Here is a 12,743-nt window from a genome sequence, read left to right on the forward strand (position 1 = left end):
AGGAAGATGAAATAACCGGGAGGTGGGGTTGCAGCAGCCAGAGAGCGACGTTTTCTCCTCCCCTTTCTTCCCTCTTAAGGAGGTTCTTCGTTTTTCTTTGTTGGGCTTTGTTCAAGGACTCGACTTTGGGGTGAGAGTGAGAGCATAATTTCCAGACCAGGTTACCCCCTGTGATGAATGCACTGCTGAAACAGGAACAGCTCCTGCTGAATTCCCACAGCAGCTTTTGCAGAGCTGATGTCAGACAGTCATTTTCATACGGTAGCCAAGTGGGGGAACTACACATTGTCATACTTCAACTGTGGGTTAGTTCTACCAATTGAGTCCCCTCCATCGTCTTGGACTTTGGCCCTGCCCATGGCAGGGGGTTGGAACTGGATAATCTGCAAGGTCCCTTCACACCCAAACCATTCTGTGATTCTATGATGATTTTATGATTAACAATGAGAGCCACAGCTCGGGGCTAAGGCAAGTAGTGTTTGCATTCCCCCAAGCCACGAGTAGTTTGGTTAAAAAAAATTAGGTGCGTTTGCTGATAGGAAATAGTTTTTCCAGAATGAAGTGTTTTGCAGGAACATGTCCATATTATCTCAGTGTGTTAAGAAAACTAACATATACAGTTTAAGGAAAACATTTCAACTAGTTCCACCATATTTATAAATTAATTTCATCGTCAACTTCTTGTTGCAACGTTATGGTATTGATGCCACGGTGCTCAACTTTCTTCCATGTGCATGTGGAATAAACCACATCTCAACAAACTACATACAAATGTTGGCTTTTTGTGTTATGATTTGAAACAAAAGAAGTTTTAGTAATAGAAGTTTCCTGCAGCCAAGAAATTCTACCAGCCCAAGCACAAATTCTCCCCAACAAATAACAATTTTTAGGTTAACAGCTGGGTATGTGGCATGTTCAAAACACAGAAGTGGAGAAGTAACTGTTGTCATCTTGTTGCCTTCGAGAAAAGACAGAGGCGAGTACACCCCTCCAAAGGTGCTGATCACAAAAATGCCTCAAGTATAACCTGCACCACTGCTGGCCCCAAAATTGAGGGATAAAAAGGAACAAAAGAACTGCATGAAAAAGCCTTATTGTGTGACGTATGGAACACTCTGGCCAGCATCCAACACGCCACTCACGCACAGATTAACACAGAGCAGGTTGGCTGCCATTAACTGGATTGCTGGAGACTGCTTTGCTGTGTTGGAAGAGGGCTGAGGTACCTGATACCCTGCAGCAGTGGGTCTTCTTTCTGAGCTGGCTTTTTTCTGGGAAAGCAGCAGGGTTAAGGAGAGGTACATGTATGCAGCAGTGGCCATCTGGGACCTCAGCTCAGCTCGATGTGATAACGGTAAGCTGGCAACAGTGACTGTGCATGTCCAGCATTAGATGTGTGTGCTCAAAGATTCTCTCAGAAATCTGGTTTTTATCCAGTAGCCTTCCTGAAATTTAAATATAGGCAGAGATCCATGCCATAGAAGCTGAAATCAAGACTACAGAGATCCTGTGCTACTGTCCACCCCCAACCCAGCCCTTCCCTGCAGAGTGGGCCTGATATTCTCTTGGAAAATCATATTTTTGCCTTTGCAACCCTGATGGCTGAAAAAATCATTAAAAGCTATATCTTAGCTTCCTGTAGCAGCTGACAGCTTGAAACAGGAGCCCTATCTAAGCTGTCCCTATTCAGTAGGGCTCTGAAACAAAAATGAGTGCTTAAATATCAGTATTGCTTAACTAATGATAATGTTTCCCAGAATTCTGGCAAATGTGCAAGTGCCACAGTGCCTCCCAGCTCCCCGCGGGTGCCAATCTCATCCCACGAGTTCCCTGCCCAACTGTCACAGCATGCAGCACCCCCTCAACTTCCACCCTGCTGCAAAGACACAAAAACTAGAAGCCTGAGGGCTGTGTATAATAAACCAAACTTTGTTACAAAAAAAACCCCCAACCAACAGTGCATGGGATTCTACCTATGCTATTTACACACTAAAAATACAGCCTCACACTGAAAGATGCCTCTATAAGTAAAAATAGATGAAACTACAGCATACAATGCTCAGCTGACTGCAAAAGGACAGGGCGTTACAATCCAAGGAACCGTCGGTGTAATTGGAGCCCCTTTTTCCATAGCATGTTTATGCTTAGGGACTTGATCTATAATGGGAAAACCCCTGTGGCAAAGGAGCGACAGGAAACAGTGCAAATGCAGCTTATGTCACCCCAAACCACTGTTCCCAGTGTAGCTATCACTGGCATGACAGTGCCCTGGCTGGAACAACAGGCTTCACGCCACAGCTCTTGCCTTTCTCGGGTGGGGTGACCAAAACAGCTTGGAGCACTCCTTTAATAAAAGGAGTTTAATAAAAACCTTTCATGAAACCAGGGGGCTACAGAGATGCGACTACATTTTATAAGCATGTCAAATGGGAACAAACCCTGGGGAAGCCACATCAGAGAGAACACAGCAATAGTCTAAATGTGGACAGCTTCTGCTCAATATTAAATAGTTTAACTGCAAAAGAAGGCAGTCTCTGGAAAGGCTTTTTAGCAGTTGCAGGGGAAGCAAAACAACTAGTGAATTGTGAGCACACTGAGTTTATGAAAGGGTCTGCATGATATGAATGCCCACAAGAGCACAAGAATAGCCCCAAGGGCCCTAGGAGGTCATTCAGCCTTGTGTTCCCACAGCCTGGTTCCTACTGGAGGTATTGTTCTGTCTCACTCTGCAGTGCCTGTCCCAGCCACCTACAATTCCAGCGAAAACCACACACTGTAACACAGGGAAACGATGTTATAAACACCTGCAGAGCAAGGACTTTGAGAAGCAGAGGGATGTGCCAAAGCCACACAGTTCATCTCCAGAGAGCCAGGGAACCAACCCTGCTAGCCTCTACCTTCTACAAGAGGTTTCCCTTCAGAGACAAGATGCGCTGGCAAAACCCTGGCACTGTAGGCAGACCAGTGCCTTCCACCAAACCATCCCTGAACCACGTTCTGCATTATTTCACCCAGTTTAACATGCAATCTTATCCCCACTGGCTCTTCCTGTCTGATTTTTGCAGCAATACTTTGAGTCTGTGTTTGCCAAGTTATCACTTACCACTGTGAAAACATGTACAGTGTCAGGCTTTGGGCTACAAAGCTGTACAGGGAGGTTGGACGAAACGCTTCTTTTCACATAGAAATATTTTGCCAGCTGCAACAGGAAAACAATACATGGAAGTAGCAGCTTAATGGGACCTAACCAAAACAACTGAGGCTTTTTGAACATTTTTCTTGTTTCTGAAGGCCTTGATTCAAAGCCTCCTCACAGCCAAGCAGTGAGTTGTGTAAGTTGTTTGATGGGAGCACCTGGCAGCACCTTTCTTGGAGTAGGACTTTGCAGTGCAAAGTGTAACATGCCAGACCAAAGAGGCTGTGTCACAGTGAACTTATCTTCCACAGCCATTAGACAATTCTCCTTCATGAGGATACAGGTCTAGTGACTTATACACATCAAGGTTAGCGACCAATCCATTATTTTGGTTTCTGACATAGATTAGCACTGATACCCAGTATTTTCTTCTCTTAACCCACTGCCATGCCCACTGTCACTGTAGACACAGCTTCTTTGTTATCCACATGTTTTGACAAAGGCAGAACAGAGATATGGTGTACTCCAGAACTGATGTACAAACACAGTGAAGGGGAAACTGTAGCAGGGATTTAACGTTAGCATATGAGTTTTATCATAGAACCTCTATTCCTGAATCTTATTCTGGAATTGTTGTCCAAGAGGAGTTTACCCAGTTGTTGCTGCACAGGTAGCACTGAAAGACAGCAGCTTCTAGCTACATCTAGGACTTTGGTGGTGATGCATCATCCACTTAAGAACCTAATTGCATAGATATAACTGGGGTTTTTTGTCTCCTATCTTCTAATTTGCTTCCAAATGGCACATTTTACTGAATGGATCATCTCATAAGCCAAGAAGGCAGCAGACACAAAGAAATAAGAAGTTTTAAGTTATTCAACAGCTGTAGCTTTGTTTTGAAACACAAATAAAATATTTACCACCAAAATTTCTCTTTTGGTAGGAAGAAAATGTCTAATGAGGTCACTGTCCCCAGGAGAGCAGAATTCTCTTCCCTTTCAAGATCTAACCAATACAGGTAGAGAGTAAGCCTCTGACTCATTCTAAGAATTGACCACCCAAAAGGTTTGGGAATCAGTTCACACTCACACATGGGATACATGCACAGGTAAAGACAGGAAGATGCCTCTGCCTGCAATGATCCCAAAATCTCAAGAGCCTGAAGTGGGTGCAGGCACTTCTGCACTGATTCAGCAACACTTATGAGCTCTGACATTTATCTGTGGCTGCAAGACACGTGCTAGCAACGCAGACTTGTCCCACAGAGGCAAAGGGATTGCTGGATCTGATAATCACAGGGCAGGACTCAACCCTGCACACGTCTTCATGCCCTAAACCTGCTCCAAGGGATTTAGACTCAAATTTTTCTTATCCAGAATGTAATCCTACTTGTAATTAAATGCTTAGTGACTTCTGGAAAACCTCTTCAGGATCTTCAGTCTTAACCTCTGTGGCTGGGCAGGGCAGCAGCTATGCTCTTAAAATAACTGTCTTTTCAAGGTCTCAGACAAGGAGGGAAGGCTGATGCCTCTAGTCTGCACAGATCAATGTTGCAGTGCATGATTGCTTCATACACAGTATTGTACCACAGAGCACCTCCATTAGGATGGATTAGTTTAGCTGTTCCACCTTGATTGCCAGCAAAACATTTCTACATCCTTAATACACCTCTAGACTTTGTACAACTCCACGCTGACAAAAGTTTTCTTCAAGGCTGCATTGGTAAACAAGATTTACCCCTCTTACTCAGTGGAGCAGTATAGAGCTGGTTTTTTCAGCAGCAGGGTCAGCTACAGCAACCTTCGTGTCCAGCTGCTCATACTCATTCCCAAATTGTCCTTCCCAATTGCACTGCTATCATTTAGTGGTTGCTGGCACTGTGGGCTGGTTCAGGGAGCTGACTGGTTATTTTTCATCTGGATGTGATAAACCTTCCATTCAAAGCACATCTGCAGAGATGTGTTAGTACAAGCAAGGTAGCTACAAGCAGAAGGAAAGAAATTCAGCTTTGCCATCAAGACAAATGCCCATGAAACTATAGCACTGGTGTTGGTGTCCACATAAAAATGCAGCTGTGGTGATCTGGAGGTTCTTCCTGCAGCAGACAGATAAATGGTGAGAGAAGGTAATAAAGGGGTCCTCCTGTGAGAGCAACGATTGCTTAGCACATCTGGGTTTCCATGCACTTTTAAAATTACAGCTTTCATGGCTTCTGATGGAAAAGACTTTAACTAAAATTGGGAGGGAGGGAAGGAACAGGAAGAGATGGCAACATTCTGTTACCTGACATTGAGATACCCAAATCCTGCACGTACAGTAACCACGACATAAGCAATTCCTTCCTTCTGGCTGAAACATGAGCTTAATCAAGTAGGTGTCCAAAGCAGGGTTAACTTACATTTGTTGACCATTGATTTCATTATCTCCCTTATTTCAACTGGAAACCTTTCAGCTGGAGTGTTTACATGACTGTGAAAGGCAGTTGGGTGCAGTAGCTGCTCTAAGTGTTTGGGATGAGGTGACACACATGCCCACCCATGCTCAGGGAAGAAGGAAAAGCTCACCATTGTTAGTGGTCCCTTTTTAGGCTCCACAATGCATCCTGGTCATTTTTCTGGGCTCTCAGGAAAGAACTGCTACAGGTCTTGGACCATCAGTTCAGCAAGAGCCAGTAAGCTCTTGGTGCCCTGCTTCTTGCCCAGCTTGCACATCTCCAGTGCTTCACTTTGCACTGGTGTGGCAAGAACAAACATCTGGCCAGATGTTAAAAAGTATTGCCAAAGACACTCAGGGTGGATCCACTTCAGTCAAAGTGATTCAAGTCAATTTTAATCATATTTAAGAATCAGTGAGCAGCAAATCCTGTTTTGACGTCACTGATTTTAATCTGAGTTTATATTTATTTCTAAGAGAGGGCGAGTCTCAGACTCACCTGTTTACTTGTATATGAACACAGCCCATTGCTATGGTTTCTCTCTCAGCTAAAAAGGAGACAAGTGACGTGTCTTTAAGGAATTCTACAGCTCCAACCAGTCAGAAATCTGAATGTGTCCAGGGTGTTTTCTACTTAGGCTATTTCAACTTCTTCTTGCTATTGTATGCCCCCTTGAACATCCATACAAATGCAATTAAATTAAAATGGAAATAAAATTATGCTTTTAAGTGTTAAATTAATCTATCAAACGTGAAATGGAAAGGGTCTCTAGAATGCAGAAAAGGACCTGAGGAAAAAAAAAACCACAACAGAGAACTGTTCTTATTCAGGTACTGAACTGAGTCAACTGTTGAAATGAATAAGCAGCTGGAGACCAAAAGCCTTCTCTGAGGACAAAGTCAAGACTTCTGAGATGTTGCAAGCTCAGAGAAGTCTTTCTTACTGAGTTAGTTCAGTTTGTCATTTGATTATGAGGAGCCAGAGAGGCAAGGGGGAAAAAAATCTACTACATATTGGGCAAGATTAATGTCTTTTCACAAAAAGCCTGAAGAACCACTCAACATAAGCAATGCTGGCTGCTATTTTACAATACTCAAATATTTGCCATGCTTTCCATCACTTCAGACTTTCAGATTTTCATGGCTCTAATATTTTTCTTTTACAGCAAAGAAAGGGTTTAAATTGGACTTGATGATCTTAAGGGTCTTTTCCAACCTATATGATTCTATGAAGTATTTACTGACCTACATGAATAAACTCTAAGGGAAAACTTGCACTAAAAGGTCCCTTTAACTTTCCAGAAATTTCACCTGGGCAAGGTGCACACGAACTGGCAATGAGTGCAGTGTCCCACAGGTGATTTAGAGGAGAAACCAGCAGTACCCTAGCCAGGTTAAATCTGAACTCTGTCAGCAGCAAGGGGGAGGTTAATGAGCAAAACCAGAATTAGGGGAAGTGTTTTCAAAGAATGAAGCAGAAATGCATAAAACTGCAGTTCTGGGGAAAAGAGGTGTCTCATTCCAGTAAGCAGTTGTCAGCTGAAGTGTGGGGTTACTTCAGTAGTTTCAAGTGAAGTGTTAGTGGTTTAAGGGAGGGAGTCAGTGCTGTTCAGCATCATTGCATGTGGCAAAGACAGTGAGAAATTACAGACAATCAGCTCCCATATTTAAGAACTGCTGCACTGGAGAGGAGCAAGCAATGAGGGAAGCACTCCCAGGTAGCTTTCCACTGCCACCAAGACACTGTGAGCAGCTAAGCACATCTCCTCTGTGAGGAAGACAGGCAGCCACTTGTCTTGTATGCTTCCTGCCAAACATCTGCTGTTTAAGCACAGCAGTGCCCCTCTAGTAGAAGCCTCAAAGTAAGGTAGGTGTACAGCGTGAGTCATTTAATCAATGTTCTTGATATAAAAGAAGCAGATGCTGCTAATTGTGAGTTATCAGAGCAAAATCAGCTTCACACAGACCTGCACAGGGTCTGTGTCTCTCACCAACTCCCAAAGCATATTTTCACTTGAGGTCTGATTTCTCATTTCCTGGAAATTACAGACCACTTTCTCTGGATAGAAGCCAAAGCAGCATAAAATTTCTTGCTGGCACTAACATACACACAGCATTTTGTTAGGAGAAATACAATCTTTGTGACTTCAGTTCTAGAAGCAGCCATGAGCTCATCGGTCTCACACTGCAGTGGCCTGGAGCAGTTTGCATAAATTATGACTAAACCTTGCAGAAACTCATGGGGATAGAGCTTTTAATGGTGCTTTGGCCCACACAACAGAGGCCAAAGAAGTGCTCATCAAGTTGATGAACAAGTGGTAATCAAGCTGATGATCAAGATGCTGGCACTAAGTCCCTCAACACAAAGAGGCCTAAAAGAGCAGGTAACTTTGCACCCTCTTGCTTTGCAAGAGGACAGAAAAAAAGCTTTTCATAATCCTAATTCACTCAACTATTCATTCAACCAGGTAGCTCTACATGTTCCTGTTTAGAAATGTTTCTGGACAAATCTAGTTGAAGATGTCCCTGCTTTTGCAGGGGGTTTGGACTAGATGACCTTTAAAAGACCCCTTCCAGCTGAAACTATTCTATGAAATAAAAGAGGAATCTTTCATCTACATGAATTGCTAGTTTTCCCTTCCACAAGGTGTCTTGGGAGTTCATGGGAGCATGGCAGTTCTTTCCTCTGAAGTACATGCATCTGAGTAATTGGTTTTATTTAGTACTATATTTTAGTTTAATAGCCTGAAAAACCTGTATTGATAAGAAAATAATGCTGTCAGCAAGGGGAATATCAGCTGTCAAGCCCTCTAACTTCCCCTCCCCTCTAAAACCACTAGGGTTTTGTCCACAAGACCTTCCATGCTGAACTCAAGAGGCAGGGATCAGCACTACAATGTCTGATGTGGTTCTCCACACACAAGTGAAAACATGAGTTTCCTTTCCAAGGAGTCTCCAAATGGCTTGCACATATTGAAACTGTCCTCACAAAGCAGCAGTTCAGGCAGTAAAAGTTCAGAAAGTGCCATGGAATTTTCACAGAGGGAAGCTGGAACACAGAGGGGTCAGAAGCACCTCAGATGACTCAGGTGATCATTTTGAATTGCAGAGACCTTTCTAAACACAAGTGTGACTACACTGTGGTTTTACCAGAATTACAGCTGAGTACTTCTGTTCCTAATTTGGACATGGGTGAGAAAGTAGGTGTTTGGCCAATCTGCACGTACAATAGGCAGGAAGTCAGAGCAAGCTTATTTTCTCCAGCAGTTCCAGATAGTACTATCTTTCTCCTTATTTTCCCGGGTGGATAACTCAGAGGGGATTCAACCACATTTAGCAGCTCCAGTTTAAAAGCAGATAGGCAACTGAAGCACAGTGCCATGCTATCAGTTTCTGCAGAGCATTTTTCTTCTCTGTTTCAAGGAGCATTTACACTAGTTGTCACAGGTATTCTGTGGTTCCAGACAGGGGTTATCCCTGAAATACTCAGTAAGTGCCAGGTCCATCCCCCAGATAAAATGTGTGCCAGCACCTATCCTTTATGGGGAGGTCTACCCACTCACCTGCATACAGCTTCCCCAAGAGACCAGCAGGAAAGCAACAGTCTCTTCAGGAATTACATTAGCCACATCCATTCCTGCCTCAGCACAGCACAGCTCAGAGGCCTGCAAGAACCTAGGATTCAGCTTCATCCTCTTGAACTGTCTTCTACCATTACCAGAAACCTGGCTTGGAAGAACAAGCATTCCATGCTCTTGGCTTGGCAGAATGCTAATTTAGTTTAGGGATTAGTCACTGTGGGAAGCAAAGGGGTGCTGAGCCAACAGGAGCATCAGCTGCCCTCTGAGCTTTACAGCTGCAAGCGTCACACTCTTGCTTATTCCACTCTGCCAGCAGGATTGGGAGATAAAGCCTCTTTTCTTTGCTCAACTCTCAAGACAGCCTTAAGAGCCACAATATCAGCAGAAAGCAAGCCCTGTGCAGCCAATATTGCAAGATTTGTAGTGATACAGTCTGAAAGCAGGAGGGAGACTGGTGTAGCTTTAACAGTCTGCTGCAGTCCCCGTACAAGCAGGGATCTCCTGAAGAGCCATCATCAAAGCAAATGGATTTCCACAGTAACACCTCAGCCTGACCTATCTTGGTGTTATTAGCACTAGGCTCTAACAACCTGAGCTGATAGTCTTGTAAGGTATGGATTCCTCTTTGAATCCCCCCTGGTTTTCCTACAATGAGCACAGTTTAAGACCTGGAGCAGGACAATCACTTTATGCTTACTGGTAGCTGTGATGCCTCCAAATAGAGCAGAACTAATAAAACCTAGACCTATGCTTTACACAAAAGGGAGGAGTAATTTAGATTCAAAGTGATCTCTGCTCCTCCTTTGCTAAATTCAGGTAAGGTACTGCTGCACTTCAAAACCTTCACCAAAAAGAAAGGTGAGTGGGGAGAACATCCCCATTTAAAACTGTCAACGTAGCCTGCAAGTTCAGGCAGAGACTGTTTAGGCATGACCTTGAGTAGCACCTGGTATGCAGAAGCTCAGGGGCCAAGTCCAGATGCAAACTATAAACCACAGCAAAGAGTAAAACCGCTGGTGAGTCCAACTCTTCTTTCTCTCTGTTACAACTGCATTCTTTCCTAGGGCTGGAAAGCTCCACTTTGCAAAGCCATATACCTTGGGAACATGACAAATTCAAAAGGATCCTCTTGTCAGAGAGATAATTTGCCTTTTGTTCTTACAGTGTTACTGCTTAACTGCATAGTGCAGCAATAGTGCTCTTCCACATCACTGCTCTCCAGAAAAACAATCCAGAAAACCACTCCAGTCTCTCAGTATCCGAATGGAGCCAGAAATAGCTCTTCTCCAAACAAGCACCACAGCACCAAGAGAGTTGTTCTGTTGCACATTTTACAGGAGGGTCTGACACCATCTATCCTGCTAAGTAACTCTACCTTCAGGAAGAGCACTTAACACCAAGCTCTCAGGCTAACCGCTCTGCTTCACAGCTCTGTTTAGGCTAGGAAAGTACTACCACTTGTCAGGGCTCTCCAGGCTCAAGGTGCCTAAGCTGCTGCTGCAAATAATCATAGAATCATGGAATAGTTTGGGTTGGAAGGGACCTTAAAGGTCATCCTGTTCCAACCCCTCGCTGTGTCGCACAGTCACTCCAAAGCTAAGGTGCCAGACCTAACATCACCCAGCCACCATGCACCCACTCACTTGGCAGCTGTACAGTCATTATCACTCCTCTCTCCACTGGTTTACCTTCACCGTGCCTGAATTCCTAACGTGGTACCCAGGGTAGACAGAAGAAACTGAAGCAGGCTTGGCCTTGCTCATGCAGCAGGAAACCTCAGAGTCCCAGGGCACATCCAGGCACCAGCCACCACCCGCCCTGCATCCCAGCCAGCTGCTCGCTCCTTTGGGAGCGAGATGCCTGCTTGGAGGCTGAGTGAACAGCTTTGCGTGCCTGGCTTTGAGCAAAGCTCGAAGGGCTGCATGATCCACGCGGGAAAGGGATGAGCAGCAGCCGAGCAGCGGGAGGTTGGCAGCACTGGCGCTGCTGTGCGCTGCGAGGAGCCGGGGCTGCAAGGCGCTGTTGCCACCTGCTGGCACCAACACAGAGCAAACCACGTTGGCTTCCAAAAAGTCTTACCTGTCCCAGAGCCATCAGTGCTCCCTGACAGCACGGTCAGCACGGTGAGGGTGTTGGAAGGGCTCTCCAGACCCACTGCACGCATGGGAGGGGGGGGAACAGAGTGGAAAGCCCTGAGCTGCTGCAGGCTGAGCAGCCTCAGGACTCAGAAAAAGCGCCAAGCTCGTGTCCTTGTCTCAAACACAGTCCAGCTGCCCCATACCCTGAGGAACTGGGTGATATCTCATAGCAGGCCATACCACACTACTCTGCCCAGCTCTCCCAGGGATGCCTGCACAGCCTCTCTGACAGCAGTGTCATGACAAGTTTCTCAAGAGGGAAAGAACAACGTAAATCCGGGTGTTTTGAATAATTCATACAGAAAAATCTATCAGTGTTTGAACCAACCAGGAGCAGATGCTTTCTTGGAAGATTTCACAGTCCAGAGCAGAAGCTCTTGAGGTCCTTTCCTCATGGTTTGTTTTGGCCATAAATAGTTATCACAAGCCTGCAGCAAGACTAGACACCATCTACTCACCAGTGTTCTTTGCTTTTATCAGTACTTGGGGCTCCAGGCTGACCTTCCTTAAGAGGAGCAAGTCCAAAGGAGGGCAATGGAGCTGGGGAAGGATCTGGAGCACAAGTCTGATAAGGAGCGGCTGCAGAAGCTGGGAGTGACCTTCTCACTTGCTACAACTCCCTGACAAGAAGGTAGGAGCCAGGGGAAGGTTGTCTCTTCTCCCAAGTAGCCAGGGAGAGAACGAGAGGAAACAGCCTCAAGTTGTGCCAGAGGAGGTTTAGATGGGATATCACAAAAAATTTCTTCCCAAAAAGGGTGGTCAGGCACTGGCACAGGCTGCCCAGAGCAGTGGTGGGATACCTGGAGGGATTTAAAAGCCATGTGGATCTGGCACTTGGGGAAATGGGTTAGTGCTGGGCTTGGCAGTGCTGGAGGAATGGTTGGACTCAATGATCTTAAGGGTTTTTTCAACCTATAGGATTCTATGAGTCCACATCTTACCACACATTTTCACACCCCCTCCCACTCCTTTCTGTCTGACCCAAGCCATCTACAGGTGGGGAAATGGTGTTTATGCCACACTGTCAGCAGAAAACATCACATTTTAGAAATAATTACCTTCTTATAGAGAGAATGTTTGGCAATTTTGACACACTCACTCTTGACAAAGGCTACTGTTCTGTGGACAGGAACAGAGCAGGCTCCATGGTTAGGCAAAACTTCCTTGGGAATGGGGACTGCAGCACAGCTTACTGCTAAACAGCTTTCAGAACTGAGGTGGGGTTTGGGGGCTGGGTGTTAAGCAGAAGACTTGTTCAAATACTTTTTTTTTTTTAATGTCACCAGCTTTTAACCTAGTTTTTGTTTGTTCTAGAGTTTTATCCCTCTGCTTTAACAGAAAGAACTAGAAAAGGGCAAAGAAAAAAATTAACAAGCTTATCCTCTTGAAAGCCATGCAACAGAGAAGAAATAACTTTTAAAAAGTGAGAAGAAACCCCAACAACATACCCCAACA

This window comes from Manacus candei, unplaced genomic scaffold (genome assembly GCF_025592945.1).
Source record: "Manacus candei isolate 608988 ecotype Guabito, Panama unplaced genomic scaffold, ASM2559294v1 h1tg000015l, whole genome shotgun sequence".
Taxonomy (NCBI): domain Eukaryota; kingdom Metazoa; phylum Chordata; class Aves; order Passeriformes; family Pipridae; genus Manacus; species Manacus candei.